We start from the raw sequence: 14,818 nt of genomic DNA, 5'->3' as shown, positions 1-14,818 counted from the left end.
TGTAGCTTTAGTACCACCTGATAGACAATTCCATGGGCTATCAAAAGATATAAAACTTTAACTAATCGGCAAAAACACAATGGAGACATCTCATTTTCCGCACAGGCACCCATTTTTCAGAATTTTGTCAAAGTTTGGATACTTTTCTTGACCACTTGCGTTGATTAGAGGATTTTCATGTATAGTTTAAGCACTAGTTTCCTCCTATGACTTCATAGTATTGAAGTTTCAAAAAAATCGTTGGAGCCGTTTTAGAGTTATTAAATTTTGACTAAAAATCGCAAAATATCGACCAAAATCAAAATCAGAATTTCAAAACAAAACTTATATTGTTGGAATCGGATAGACACCAGCTATCCAAAAATGTAATCAAAATTGAAAAATTCCAAGAAATACAAATTTTAGAAAATTTAACAATTTTCACCCAAAAAATGAAAGCGACAAAGTTTCTAAATTCGACGTTTTTGAAATGCTATCTGCTCAGAAATGTCTCCAGCTATGTAAAAATGTAAATATCAGAAAAATCGGTTGAGAATTAACAGAATTATGGTCGATTTTCAATTTTCGTGCACGTTAAAGATTTGAGGCATTTCTACTATGCGCACAAATTTCGTTTTACATTTAAGCACTAACCACCACCCAGTTTCCCGGGAGAAAACCAAACTTCAGACCACTATCTCTTATAGTTGCTGAGATCTAGCTTCCCCCAAATAAAAAAAAATAATAATAACTAGATCTGCTAAGCAGATATTAAAGCTTTCATATTCACAGTCACTGTCACATGTCATAGAAATAATATGAACAGAAAAAAAAAATCATTAGAATGAGTAAAAATTTGGTGAAGTTAATTCGATTTTTCACTGGTAAATAATTAAATAGACACGTGGCATAACTTGACCCGCATCCCATCAGCTATCCTGAAAAATGCTGGAAAAATTAAACAAGTAAATTGTGTTTAGTACTGGGTTAATTAAGACAGGCATATGCCTTTGCTATACAGGATGACATGAGGGAAATTTAGCTTGGGAGGTGTAGGCCTGCAGCCAAAATTTCTAGCTAGCTTAGAAACACAACTCCGCTACACGGTCTTCCATAAAAGAAAAACTATACATTTTTGGAAAGCTTATGATGCCAGGAAGACAAAATCTGGGAGTTCCAAGCAAAATGTTTGCAATTTATTGATTTAGGGCCAGATTAAATTCGTCAAAATTGTCAAATAAATGCTATTTGTGTACTAACAATTCTGAAGTTGACATAAAATTAAATAGTTGGTAAAACACCTCATGCCTTCATCCTTGGCAATGAACAGTTTATTGGACAGATTTTGATGTAAATAAAAATGCTCAAAACACAAATGTCATGGGTGAATAAAGAATTGTGGAAATCCATTAACGGTAAAAAAGAATTATCTCCCTTTCTGTCAAATGCCTGTAATTGATAGACTATCAGGTCTTGTATGAATCATAAGACCAGGTGTGGGCAAACAAGCCCAATAATTATTTTGTTTGTTGGATCTCAAGGGCCTGTTAGGGTTGGTTGTTGGATGTTTGCTCAGAAATTATCGCTTGTATGGAACATGCTAGAGTCGATTTGTAGCATATTCTAGCCAGGGGATATGTTTGACAGTAGTTGAGTGATATGCTTTTGAAATAATGGAGATCAGTAGCACTTTATAAGCATTGAACCACATGATTTTTTTCTACTAAGATAAACATTCTAAACCCACATACATGTTCCCTTTCAATTAGCCACTACAGTATTTTTACAACTGTACATGTAGCTGTGAACTACTATTTCGGATATGATTAATGGTCAAATTACAAACATACATGTAGATATAAGTTATGATTTGAAACATCTTGTATGTCATTGTTCTATTTGTTATATAAGACTACATGATATAAACTTTTTGATAAGCCTCTTTTATCATATTTTGAACCAGTGGAATAAAGAGCAAAGACCTAGAATACATTGTAAATATAATCAGGTTTTTGATCAACTGATCAAAGGAAAATATTGCGAATAAATTTGTTGTACTGCTATTGTAAAGAAATCATCATTGTTTTATTTGATATTTAGAATACACATAATCGTGTATATATTTGAAGTTAAGAGCAATTATGATTAGTGATACCTGTATGACCAACTCTCAAAAGATAATCTCATTAAACCAAGTACTTTTTTTCATTTGTATTAGTTGATTTATACTGAATAAAGATAACACAAACAAACAAAAATGAGTTGGCTGTGTGAACACCTCAATGACAAGTGGTATCAGATGCCTCAGAGAGAATATTCAAATGCTCCTTGTGATACGTTTGTAACACAATTATAACCTAATGTATTACACGGGAGTGGAGTGGGTGGGTCGGGGGGCTTTTCGATTGGCAGGGGACTATTAAAATGGGTAAGCAGAGATAAGCAATTTGATGAAACTTTGTGTATAGTTTCATTACATTAGTACCTTGACCATATTACCTTGACCAAGTTCGACAATGAGCATTCTCTTAGTCAGGATAAGCAAAGCAACTTGATTGGCCGGGACTTTGAATTGGTTGATGCTTTGGGGTATGATAACTTTGGTTATAATGAAGTACTGGAACATAACAACCCAGCTTTTAATTGAGCTAGAATGTTTAAACTTGGTGTAGATGTTCATCAGGTCTTGACTGAACATTTTGAGCTACAGCTTGGCAATTTCATTGGTCGATGCTTTGGGACAAGATAACCTTGATTTCTATCTGACAGAGAGTGATGAAATTTACAGTATAGTTTGATTGCTCGATACTTTTGAAAAAAATATGAAAGTGCGATTAATTAATGTGTCATCTTTTACTTTGGGGTTTTGGCGGGAGACATCAGCCATACTGTTTGCTTGTTTAATATCCCCTATACAATATACGCTCGACCTCATTACCCGAACTGGGGTAGAAAAGTGGGATCTTTGACAATGAGGCAATGAACTTGTACATTCTTTTGCAGCTGCACAAGAGGGAACATCAACGCCGGATTAACCATGGTGGTGGGGAGGGGGGCTGATACCGACCGTGAAGCCCCGCAAGGGGGTCGGGTCAGGGGGTTCTCCCGCTAAGAAATTTTAATTGGAGGCCGAAAACGTGATTTCATGGCATTTCAGGCACTTGTGTCGGAGCCATTTAGAAATACCTCCCCCAGAAAAATAAAATTCTGCCACAAAATTAGCCACAATCCATGCGGGTGCTGTGAAATTTCTAGAGGAGGGAGCTGGAACCCATGAGCCCGTTAAATTCGCCACTGTAAATGAGCAGAGCTACATCAAACCTAATTTTGAGTCCCTCAGTGATAAATAACTTGATTCAAAATCGTATTATAGCCCCAACGACGATTTGATGAATGGAGACCGTAACGTTACGACAAAGTCTAACACTGTAAGTACCAAATAGTCATACGAGATATGTGCATCTCATCAAATTCAGCTTATACCATACCCACAATAATGTTACGGAGTCAGTGAGTATAAGTTAGACAATACGCTGACCTTCCACTGACCATGCTTATAATATAAAATCTGTCAATGACAGCTGATTCATTGTTTAGTTTTTTATATGATATATTTAATATCAATAATATATGTATATGCATGCTTTATTTTACTTTACACGACCTCTAAAAATGCCCCAAATCGTAAAAATACGACTTTTTGGATTTCGATCTCCTTTTTTCGGCTACCCCGGACATTTTCAAAAAATGATACAATGATTTCACACAACAGGCCAGCTATTAGCCTCTCGATTGACAAGAGTTTCATCGCCCTCCATTCATTATAACCAATGTCATCGTGCCCTAAAGAATCAACAAATCAGCTTGCTTATCTCTGCTTACCCTAAGCAAAAAATGCTCATCTTTGAACTCAATCATGACATTGACCTAGTGAACGCCTACACCAAGTTTGAACATTCTAGCTTAATTAGAAGGAGAGTTCTTGTGTTCCAAAGTCCCGGCCCTTCAAATTGCTTCTATTTTTCATTTTCAATTCAAAATGGTGACCATCACGTGACCGAAATCAAAATTCTGATCCGATAGATTTTTAGGCATTCCTTCCAGGATTCCGAAAATATGACGCCCGAGTCTGTAAGTAAAATAGCAAAAAAGCCTTTTTGATTTTTCACGTTTAAAGATGGTGGCACTTCCGGTTCGATCGACAAACTCCATATTTTGTGTACGAATCAGTAATTACTTGTCTAGTATCGAATTTTTTTTTTAAGTCATTCTGACCTATATTTCGACGATTTTTTTGAAAACTTTGATCCTTAATTTCACCAAGGGGAGATAATTTAGAAAATTTCCAAGGACATCATTGAAGTCGCATTGGCAAGATCTACTAACATTCTAAATTTCACGAAAATCGCACAACTATTAAAGAAGTTGTCAAATTTGTAATAACTTCCGGTTCGAAATGACAGCGACGAATTTTCGAAATGCCAAAATCCGAAATTGCAGATTTGAAGTAAATGTTTCAAGATACTCAAAGAAAAAAGAATTAGTAAAATAGGTCAAATAGTCACAAAGTTACAGCATTGTAGGTCAAATGCATTCCTTCGTAAAATTCGGTGATTTCGGATTCGTAAAACGTTTTGAAAATATATTTAATCAACAGCCACCACCCATTTTTGGGGGGATAGGTAAAAGTTTCAGAACGATCCTATGGTTAGATTCTGAGAAATCCGATTTGTGGACAAAACACAAAAAAAAAATAACAATAATAATCTTAACAGAAACAATAAGCTTTCATATGTAATATGAAAGCTTAACTAGATCTGCTAAGCAGATATTAAAGCTTTCATATTCACAGTCACTGTCACATGTCATAGAAATAATATGAACAGAAAAAAAAATCATTATAATGAGTAAAAATTTGGTGAAGTTAATTCGATTTTTCACTGGTAAATAATTAAATAGACAAGTGGCATAACTTGACCCGCATCCCATCAGCTATCCTGAAAAATGCTGGAAAAATTAAACAAGTAAATTGTGTTTAGTACTGGGTTAATTAAGACAGGCATATGCCTTTGCTATACAGGATGACATGAGGGAAATTTAGCTTGGGAGGTGTAGGCCTGCAGCCAAAATTTCTAGCTAGCTTAGAAACACAACTCCGCTACACGGTCTTCCATAAAAGAAAAACTATACATTTTTGGAAAGCTTATGATGCCAGGAAGACAAAATCTGGGAGTTCCAAGCAAAATGTTTGCAATTTATTGATTTAGGGCCAGATGAAATTCGTCAAAATTGTCAAATAAATGCTATTTGTGTACTAACAATTCTGAAGTTGACATAAAATTAAATAGTTGGTAAAACACCTCATGCCTTCATCCTTGGCAATGAATAGTTTATTGGACAGATTTTGATGTAAATAAAAATGCTCAAAACACAAATGTCATGGGTGAATAAAGAATTGTGGAAATCCATTAACGGTAAAAAAGAATTATCTCCCTTTCTGTCAAATGCCTGTAATTGATAGACTATCAGGTCTTGTATGAATCATAAGACCAGGTGTGGGCAAACAAGCCCAATAATTATTTTGTTTGTTGGATCTCAAGGGCCTGTTAGGGTTGGTTGTTGGATGTTTGCTCAGAAATTATCGCTTGTATGGAACATGCTAGAGTCGATTTGTAGCATATTCTAGCCAGGGGATATGTTTGACAGTAGTTGAGTGATATGCTTTTGAAATAATGGAGATCAGTAGCACTTTATAAGCATTGAACCACATGATTTTTTTCCACTAAGATAAACATTCTAAACCCACATACATGTTCCCTTTCAATTAGCCACTACAGTATTTTTACAACTGTAATGTAGCTGTGAACTACTATTTCGGATATGATTAATGGTCAAATTACAAACATACATGTAGATATAAGTTTAAAAAAATAATTGTGTATCTGGGCTGGAATGAAGGGAAAGGTTAGAAAACAGGATGAACAGTTGTGAAATTATTTATTAAAGTGAAACAATCATTGAAAATCAAAATTAAACAGTTACTCTGCACATCAAATGTCATCAAAGTTAATCTTCATTATCATCATCACTGTCACTAAATGTATTAACATCAAATTCGGTCTCTTTAACAGTTTTTTTTTTCATTTTCACATTGACTACACATGCACAGGTCTGTACAAGAAAGGGGGGTTGGGATGGCCTAGAGTGCCGCGCTTCGACCTCTAGCTGGTCGGTCACCTCTGGCTTGTGGCTGTGGCTTTGATCCCAGGTGTGAGCGTATGTGGCATGGAGATAGAGGCGTCTTCTCAACCTCGTGGGTTTCCTCCGGGCACTCCGGTTTCCTCTCACTGCTAAAGACCCATACGCGCAAGCGAATTATTGAAATAAAATTGAAACCGTATGTTAGTCCCAAAATGACCTAGTTTGTGTTGAGTGGACGTTAAACCCCATTTCTCTCTCTCTCTCTCTCTCTCTGTACAAGACAACTTTGCTGGCCATTTATGATTCTTTCTCTTATGACATCTTCACATAATATATTGTATGTGGTTTAATATTCGACGGAGGGCTAGTCATCTTTGCTGAAAAATATAAATAAACATATACATGTACACAATTAAAACAAAATTCTGGAGCTTGGTTTACTCTCATTAATTTCGTACAACAGAGGAAAAAGACACTTAAACAGGGGTTAACATCTTATTTTCATGCAGAAACCAGCTAATGAAGACAGGAAGGCATTAGCAGTACAAGGAGAGATAGAGAGGAGAATTGCGGTTTAACGTCCACTGGACAAAAACATAGTAATTTCAGGACTCACCAATGGTTCAGTTTTATTTGAATAATACCAGTGGCAAGAAGGCGGAGAATACAAATAAAAAAAACATCACAAATATTTACCTTTCTGATAACTGTCTAAGAAATTCAGTACATGTATATTGCCTATAACATTTTTGGTGATATCTGACCTCAATGGCCACACAATCTTGCCCTCTGATATGCCTTAAAATATCTTCATCCTCTTTCAATTCAGCAGCTTTCAACAGTTGGCCTACAAACAAATTTGCAAACAAATTATACACCATATAGCGTTGAATGTTGTTTGTGCTCAAGGGTGGGGGAGGGAATGTCACTTTGAGGCCTACATGTACATGTACCTGGCTGGTCAACTCTGGCATGCGGTTTAGTTCAGATCCTTTGTGTGAGCGGAAATGGTCTAGAGACAGATCGTCTTAGCAAGGCACCTACAAGTGGGCCAAGAAAATAAAAAACAAGTTAACTTCTCTATGTTTCATCCCTTGTGCAAGCAAATGTGCAACACTTTAACCAATGACTGTGCCAAATCAACAAATGGGGTAAAGGGCTTTAATGGCTAGCTTCATAACAATTTTACAGTGATTGCAGTAGCACTTCTGATTCCATTTACAACAAAAACAACAACACAATAATTAAAAACTGTAGGATGAATATATTTAATATTTATTAGTAATAATTATAAATTTAGTAAGTAACATAATATTAACATTAGGCCTACCTGAGCCTGTTTGGGTCTGAGTCTGTGTTAATACATCCTTCTTCCTATTTTCTCCAACAGTGACAAATCTGTCACGTTTTTTACATATAATACACACAACAGGCAGCACCGATTTACTCTTTCTTTTTGCTTCAGGAGCGTAATTTGTTTGGAGAGCTAGGTCCCAGATCGTCTACACTCCCGCTATTCCCTGGTTGGATTGTAGCCGGGGATTTTAATTTTTCTTTATCTATACGATTACGGGCAGACCCAATTCGGAATTTGTCTGTAAAAGGCCTGTAGCATGTTGGGTGAAATCCAGTATCTTTTGGCGCGTCGATAAATTCCTTGTTTGATTATATCACCCGAAGTCGCCTGTTCAGCTATCCATTTCGCTCGCCCATCAAGTTTTAGCCATTCATGGGCACATTCACGGAATTTATCCCAGCGAGATTTTGTAAATAATTGTTCTCGTTCCTTTCTAAATCCTTGGTAATGAATAATACAGCGTAAATTTGATTTACGTTACGACAAAGTCTAACACTGTAAGTACCAAATAGTCATACGAGATATGTGCATCTCATCAAATTCAGCTTATACCACACCCACAATAATGTTACGGAGTCAGTGAGTTCAAGTTAGACAATACGCTGACCTTCCACTGACCATGCTTATAATATAAAATCTGTCAATGACAGCTGATTCATTGTTTAGTTTTTTATATGATATATTTAATATCAATAATATATGTATATGCATGCTTTATTTTACTTTACACGACCTCTAAAAATGCCCCAAATCGTAAAAATACGACTTTTTGGATTTCGATCTCCTTTTTTCGGCTACCCCGGACATTTTCAAAAAATGATACAATGATTTCACACAACAGGCCAGCTATTAGCCTCTCGATTGACAAGAGTTTCATCGCCCTCCATTCATTATAACCAATGTCATCGTGCCCTAAAGAATCAACAAATCAGCTTGCTTATCTCTGCTTACCCTAGGCAAAAAATGCTCATCTTTGAACTCAATCATGACATTGACCTAGTGAACGCCTACACCAAGTTTGAACATTCTAGCTTAATTAGAAGGAGAGTTCTTGTGTTCCAAAGTCCCGGCCCTTCAAATTGCTTCTATTTTTCATTTTCAATTCAAAATGGTGACCATCACGTGACCGAAATTAAAATTCTGATCCGATAGATTTTTAGACATTCCTTCTAGGATTCCGAAAATATGACGCCCGAGTCTGTAAGTAAAATAGCAAAAAAGCCTTTTTGATTTTTCACGTTTAAAGATGGTGGCACTTCCGGTTCGATCGACAAACTCCATATTTTGTGTACGAATCAGTAATTACTTGTCTAGTATCGAATTTTTTTTTTAGGTCATTCTGACCTATATTTCGACGATTTTTTTGAAAACTTTGATCCTTAATTTCACCAAGGGGAGATAATTTAGAAAATTTCCAAGGACATCATTGAAGTCGCATTGGCAAGATCTACTAACATTCTAAATTTCACGAAAATCGCACAACTATTAAAGAAGTTGTCAAATTGGTAATAACTTCCGGTTCGAAATGACAGCGACGAATTTTCGAAATGAAAAAATCCGAAATTGCAGATTTGAAGTAAATGTTTCAAGATACTCAAAGAAAAAAGAATTAGTAAAATAGGTCAAATAGTCACAAAGTTACAGCATTGTAGGTCAAATGCATTCCTTCGTAAAATTCGGTGATTTCGGATTCGTAAAACGTTTTGAAAATATATTTAATCAACAGCCACCACCCATTTTTGGGGGGATAGGTAAAAGTTTCAGAACGATCCTATGGTTAGATTCTGAGAAATCCGATTTGTGGACAAAACACAAAAAAAAAATAACAATAATAATCTTAACAGAAACAATAAGCTTTCATATGTAATATGAAAGCTTAACTAGATCTGCATAGCAGATATCAAAGCTTTCATATAAACTTCAAAAGGGGTTATTAGAATCTATGAATCATCAACCACTCTGACGGATGTAGAAAGGAATATATTGTTACTAAATCTGTTGTACTGTTTCTTGTTATGGTAAAGAAAACATGAATACAACTATGAGATTTGTATAGAATTGGCATTAATCAATATATTTATTGTTTAATACTACATGTATATTATAGATACAAAGTGAATTAAATGAACCCAATTACATGTACTTTATATAAGCAATGTTTTTTTATTCATCGTTACTTTGAAATCACATTATTTTCATTGATGATAAAAAGGTTGTATTTGTACCGAATCCAAAAAGGTATGTTGTATGACATTGCATTATCTGTACCAATTATTTATTTGCAAACCAATATACAATGTTTATTTCTACTCCAATATATTTGTTTCAACCCATGATAGTTTATTCACTCTTCTCACTTAAATACAAGAATAACACACGATTAAATTACTGAAACAAGTAATGCTGGTAGATTATAATTTGATATTGTATACCATTTACTCTCTGTTAGATAAGGCGACGTGGTAATCTGTTAGATAAACATACATGGAAGTATATGTTAGATAACTACAATTTATGATATATTTTAAACCAAGGAAGTGGCCTTTCTAAAAATAAAGGAAAATATATTTCATACAATTGTTATACTGTTACTGTTATCGTGAAGAAACATGGTTGTTTATTTAATGTTGTTTATGACAAACATGTAATCATGTACATTTTTTAAATAAGAACAATTATGCTACATGTATGAATAACTCTCAAAAATTATGTTTTCATCAATCCAAGTATTTTTTTATTTGTATTACTTGATTTATACTGAATAAAGATTACACAAACATACAAAATGGTGTTGGCTGTGTGACGGAATTCCTCGTTGAGAAGTGGTATCGGGTGTCCCATAGAGAAGAAGCAAACCCTCCTTGTGATACACTTGTGAACATTTTAAAAGACCCATTTCGCTGTGTTCCAGAAAAATCCCCATTATAGCTAGTGCATTACATGGTTGTTGTTGGGGGAAAGGTGGGTCTTTTCTATTGGCAATGATTTACTTTTTATAGGCCCACATTGAAATGTGGTCGTATATTGTCGTCACCCCCCTTTTACTGTTAATATCCGATTGACTTTAAATTTATACGCAGTGTTTAAGGTCATAAGACGAAGAAGCCTTTGATTTGCTCTGCCCAGGCAACGTTCCTGTGCTCCGATTGCCTTCAAATATGCACAGAATGTACCTTGGGATTCTAGCTATCACATATTAAAAAAAGAAGAGTGTTGGATTCCGAGAACGTTCAAAATAAATTCAAAACCCGCCCCCAACAATCAAAGGTTTTTTGCTTAAAAAATTGCCGTATTTTATCGAATTTTTATTGTTCTTGATATCTGAGGATTTTTCTCAATTTAGTATGTGATAAATATCATCGCGGCGCAGCCAACCGCTAGAAATTCCAGAGATTTGGACCACCGGAATGATGCCTCAGCAGTCAAAAAAGGTCAAAATAGGCGATTTCGGTTTCTAGTGTCGATACATCGTTACGGTCATTTTAAAAAATTGTCTTTTAAGGATAATGTGTATAGTACCAGTACCTATCACATACGGAAGAGGCGATAAAATCTCTTTGCATTTGCAATTTCAAAATTAATTAAAACCAATATTAAATTCCGAAAATCGTTTTTTTGCTAAAACTTTTTTTTTTTAATCGGATCAAAATGGGAGTAAGGCACAGAGTCCGGGGTGGTAATGGGCGTATTGTGTCCAAATTTCATGGTTTTCGGACAATCGGTGCCGGTGTCACGGCGAAATTCCACTTTTTTCCCCTCATGGAAGCCGTAAATTGACTTGAAGCCAGGGTCCTTGAAGTTGTACAGCTGCACCCGGTGACCGATATTTATTTAACGGGGAATAAGTGATAATTCATATTATAGCAGTAAATAATTAAAATATTTCATAGGGATTATAATAATATCTATATCTTGTCTGGGTACAGGGTTAAAACCAATATTAAATTCCGAAAATCGTTTTTTTGCTAAAACTCTTTTTTTTTAATGGGATCAAAATGGGGGTAAGGCACAGAGTCCGGGGTGGTAATGGACGTATTGTGTCCAAATTTCATGGTTTTCGGACAATCGGTGCCGGTGTCACGGCGAAATTCCACTTTTTTCCCCTCATGGAAGCCGTAAATTGACTTAGAAAAAAAACGACGAAAGGCAGGTGACAAGAACAAACGACTTGAACGAATGCAGGTATCACCTTGAAATTTTCAGGGTACCTAGGTACCAACGTGAAAAGTTGCTCGCCGGAATTTAGTACTCATGGTACCTTTGGTTCCAGCGTAGCGCATGCGCGAAGTCAAATCCAGCTAAACTCGAAAACAACCTTGTCGGCACGGAAAACATCAAAGGAGAAATTCGAATAAAAAATGATACAATGATTTCACACAACAGGCCAGCTATTAGCCTCTCGATTGACAAGAGTTTCATCGCCCTCCATTCATTATAACCAATGTCATCGTGCCCTAAAGAATCAACAAATCAGCTTGCTTATCTCTGCTTACCCTAGGCAAAAAATGCTCATCTTTGAACTCAATCATGACATTGACCTAGTGAACGCCTACACCAAGTTTGAACATTCTAGCTTAATTAGAAGGAGAGTTCTTGTGTTCCAAAGTCCCGGCCCTTCAAATTGCTTCTATTTTTCATTTTCAATTCAAAATGGTGACCATCACGTGACCGAAATCAAAATTCTGATCCGATAGATTTTTAGGTATTCCTTCCAGGATTCCGAAAATATGACGCCCGAGTCTGTAAGTAAAATAGCAAAAAAGCCTTTTTGATTTTTCACGTTTAAAGATGGTGGCACTTCCGGTTCGATCGACAAACTCCATATTTTGTGTACGAATCAGTAATTACTTGTCTAGTATCGAATTTTTTTTTTAGGTCATTCTGACCTATATTTCGACGATTTTTTTGAAAACTTTGAACCTTAATTTCACCAAGGGGAGATAATTTAGAAAATTTCCAAGGACATCATTGAAGTCGCATTGGCAAGATCTACTAACATTCTAAATTTCACGAAAATCGCACAACTATTAAAGAAGTTGTCAAATTGGTAATAACTTCCGGTTCGAAATGACAGCGACGAATTTTCGAAATGAAAAAATCCGAAATTGCAGATTTGAAGTAAATGTTTCAAGATACTCAAAGAAAAAAGAATTAGTAAAATAGGTCAAATAGTCAGAGAGTTACAGCATTGTAGGTCAAATGCATTCCTTCGTAAAATTCGGTGATTTCGGATTCGTAAAACGTTTTGAAAATATATTTAATCAACAGCCACCACCAATTTTTGGGGGGATAGGTAAAAGTTTCAGAACGATCCTATGGTTAGATTCTGAGAAATCCGATTTGTGGACAAAACACAAAAAAAAAATAATAATAACTAGATCTGCATAGCAGATATGAAAGCTTTCATATTAACTGCAATGGGGGTTATTAGAATCTATTGAAACAATAAGTATAAATGTCATCAGGTATCTGAAAAGTTACATTTACCTTATGAACAAAATGGGAAAAATACAAAACAAAAATTGTCGACTTGTGGCTACCATCCAAGGCATATTTAGAAAACCGTATATTATATACAGAGTACGCAGGACAGGAATTAGTTGTGCTTCAATGTAAACCGGCCCGTTTCTTGCCTTTAGTTTTAGCGTTAGGTGTGATTTTCAATGGATTCAATCGGAAATCGCTGAAAATCAATTGGCTTCTTCATCTCATGACCTTAAACACTGTATAAATTTAAAGGCAATCGGATATTGAATTTAGCCTCTAGAGCGTCCACAAGATTTTTTAAAGTGATCAAGGGCAATAACTCTGACGGTAATTATCGGAAATGGCTGTAAATATCAGATATCGCTGAAAATCAATACTGTAGGCATCTTCGTGTCATGACCTTAAACACTGCGCATAAATTGAAAGTCAATCGGATATTAACTTTGGCCTCTAGAGCGTCCACAAGATATTTTGAAGTGATCAGGGCCACATCTCTGGCAGTAAATATTAGATATCGCTGAAAATCAATCGCCTACTTCGTCTCATGACCTTAACCACTGTGTATAAATTTAAAGTCAATCGGACATTAGCTTTGGCCTCTAGAGCATCCACAAGATTTATTTTAAGTGATGAAGGGCCATAACTCTGACAGTAATTATCGGAAATCGCTGAAAAGCAATTGGCTTCTTCATCTCATGACCTTAAACACTGTGTATAAATTTAAAGTCAATCGGATATTGAATTTAACCTCTAGAGCGTGCACAAGATTTTTTGAAGTGGTCAAGGACCATAATTCTGACAGTAATTATCGGAAATCGCTTAAAATCAGTAGGCTTCTTCCTCTCATGACCTTAAACACTGTGTATAAATTTAAAGTAATCGGATATTAACTTTAGCCGTCCGGACGGCGGCGACGACAATATACGACCACATTTCAATGTGGGCGTATAAAAATTAACCGATGGCATATAATATTTAATGTATGATAAAGACAAAATAGTCGATTTCGGTTTCTGTTGTTGCGCTCATTTTAAAAAAAAATGTCTTTTACGGATAATGTGTATAGTACTAATAGCAATCACATACGGAGGAGGCGATAAGATCCCTTTGCATTTGGAATTGCGAAATTCCACTTTTTTCGCCATTACAGAAGCCGTAAATGGCGGAAAAAACGAACGGCAGGAACCGTGTCAAGAACAAACGATCTGAACGAATACAGGTATCGCCTTGAAGTTTTCAGTGCACCTAGGTACCAACGTGAAAGGTTCCTCGCCGTAATTTGGTAGTCAACGTACTTTTGGTTCCAGCGTGGCACATGCGCGAAGTAAAAAGAAATTACGGTCGATTTTGGGATTTTGGGTATATTTCGGAGTGGTTTGGTAGATGACGGTGGATCAGAGACTCAGATTGATCTAACATGGCGATCATAACACAACATGATAATCACTTTGAAGTATGAGTAAATTTTCGCGACCGGGTTGATTTGCTCTGTCCAGGCAACGTTCCTGTGGTCCGATTGCCTTCAAATTTGCACAGAATGTACCTTGGGATCTTAGTTATCACATATTAAAAATAGAAGAGTGTTGGATTCCGAGAACGTTCAAAATAAATTCAAAACCCACCCCCAACAATCAAAGGTTTTTTGCTTAAAAAATTGCCGTATTTTATCGAATTTTTATTGTTCTTGATATCTGAGGATTTTCCCAATTTAATATGTGATAAATATCATCGCGGCGCAGCCAACCGCTAGAAATTCCAGAGATTTGGACCACCGGAAGGATGCCTCAGCAGTTA

The 14,818-nt window shown here is 35.8% G+C and overlaps 2 long non-coding RNA genes across 2 annotated transcripts in view; one reads left to right on the top strand and one right to left on the bottom strand.

The window, feature by feature from the left end:
- LOC130014438 (uncharacterized) overlaps positions 1 to 14,818 on the top strand; it is a 63,961-nt gene that overhangs the window by 18,018 nt on the left and 31,125 nt on the right. The window lies entirely within an intron of this gene.
- Positions 5,901 to 8,083, bottom strand: LOC126808929 (uncharacterized). The gene is made up of 3 exons (XR_007674830.2): positions 7,511 to 8,083; positions 6,877 to 7,027; positions 5,901 to 6,557 (listed from the first exon to the last, which is right to left on the bottom strand). It is a non-coding gene; the product is annotated as an uncharacterized LOC126808929 (long non-coding RNA).

Source organism: Patella vulgata, chromosome 1 (genome assembly GCF_932274485.2).
Source record: "Patella vulgata chromosome 1, xgPatVulg1.2, whole genome shotgun sequence".
NCBI classification, from domain to species: Eukaryota; Metazoa; Mollusca; class Gastropoda; family Patellidae; genus Patella; species Patella vulgata.
Note: the sequence above shows the minus strand (reverse complement) of the source record. Positions and strands in the feature narration are given on the sequence as shown.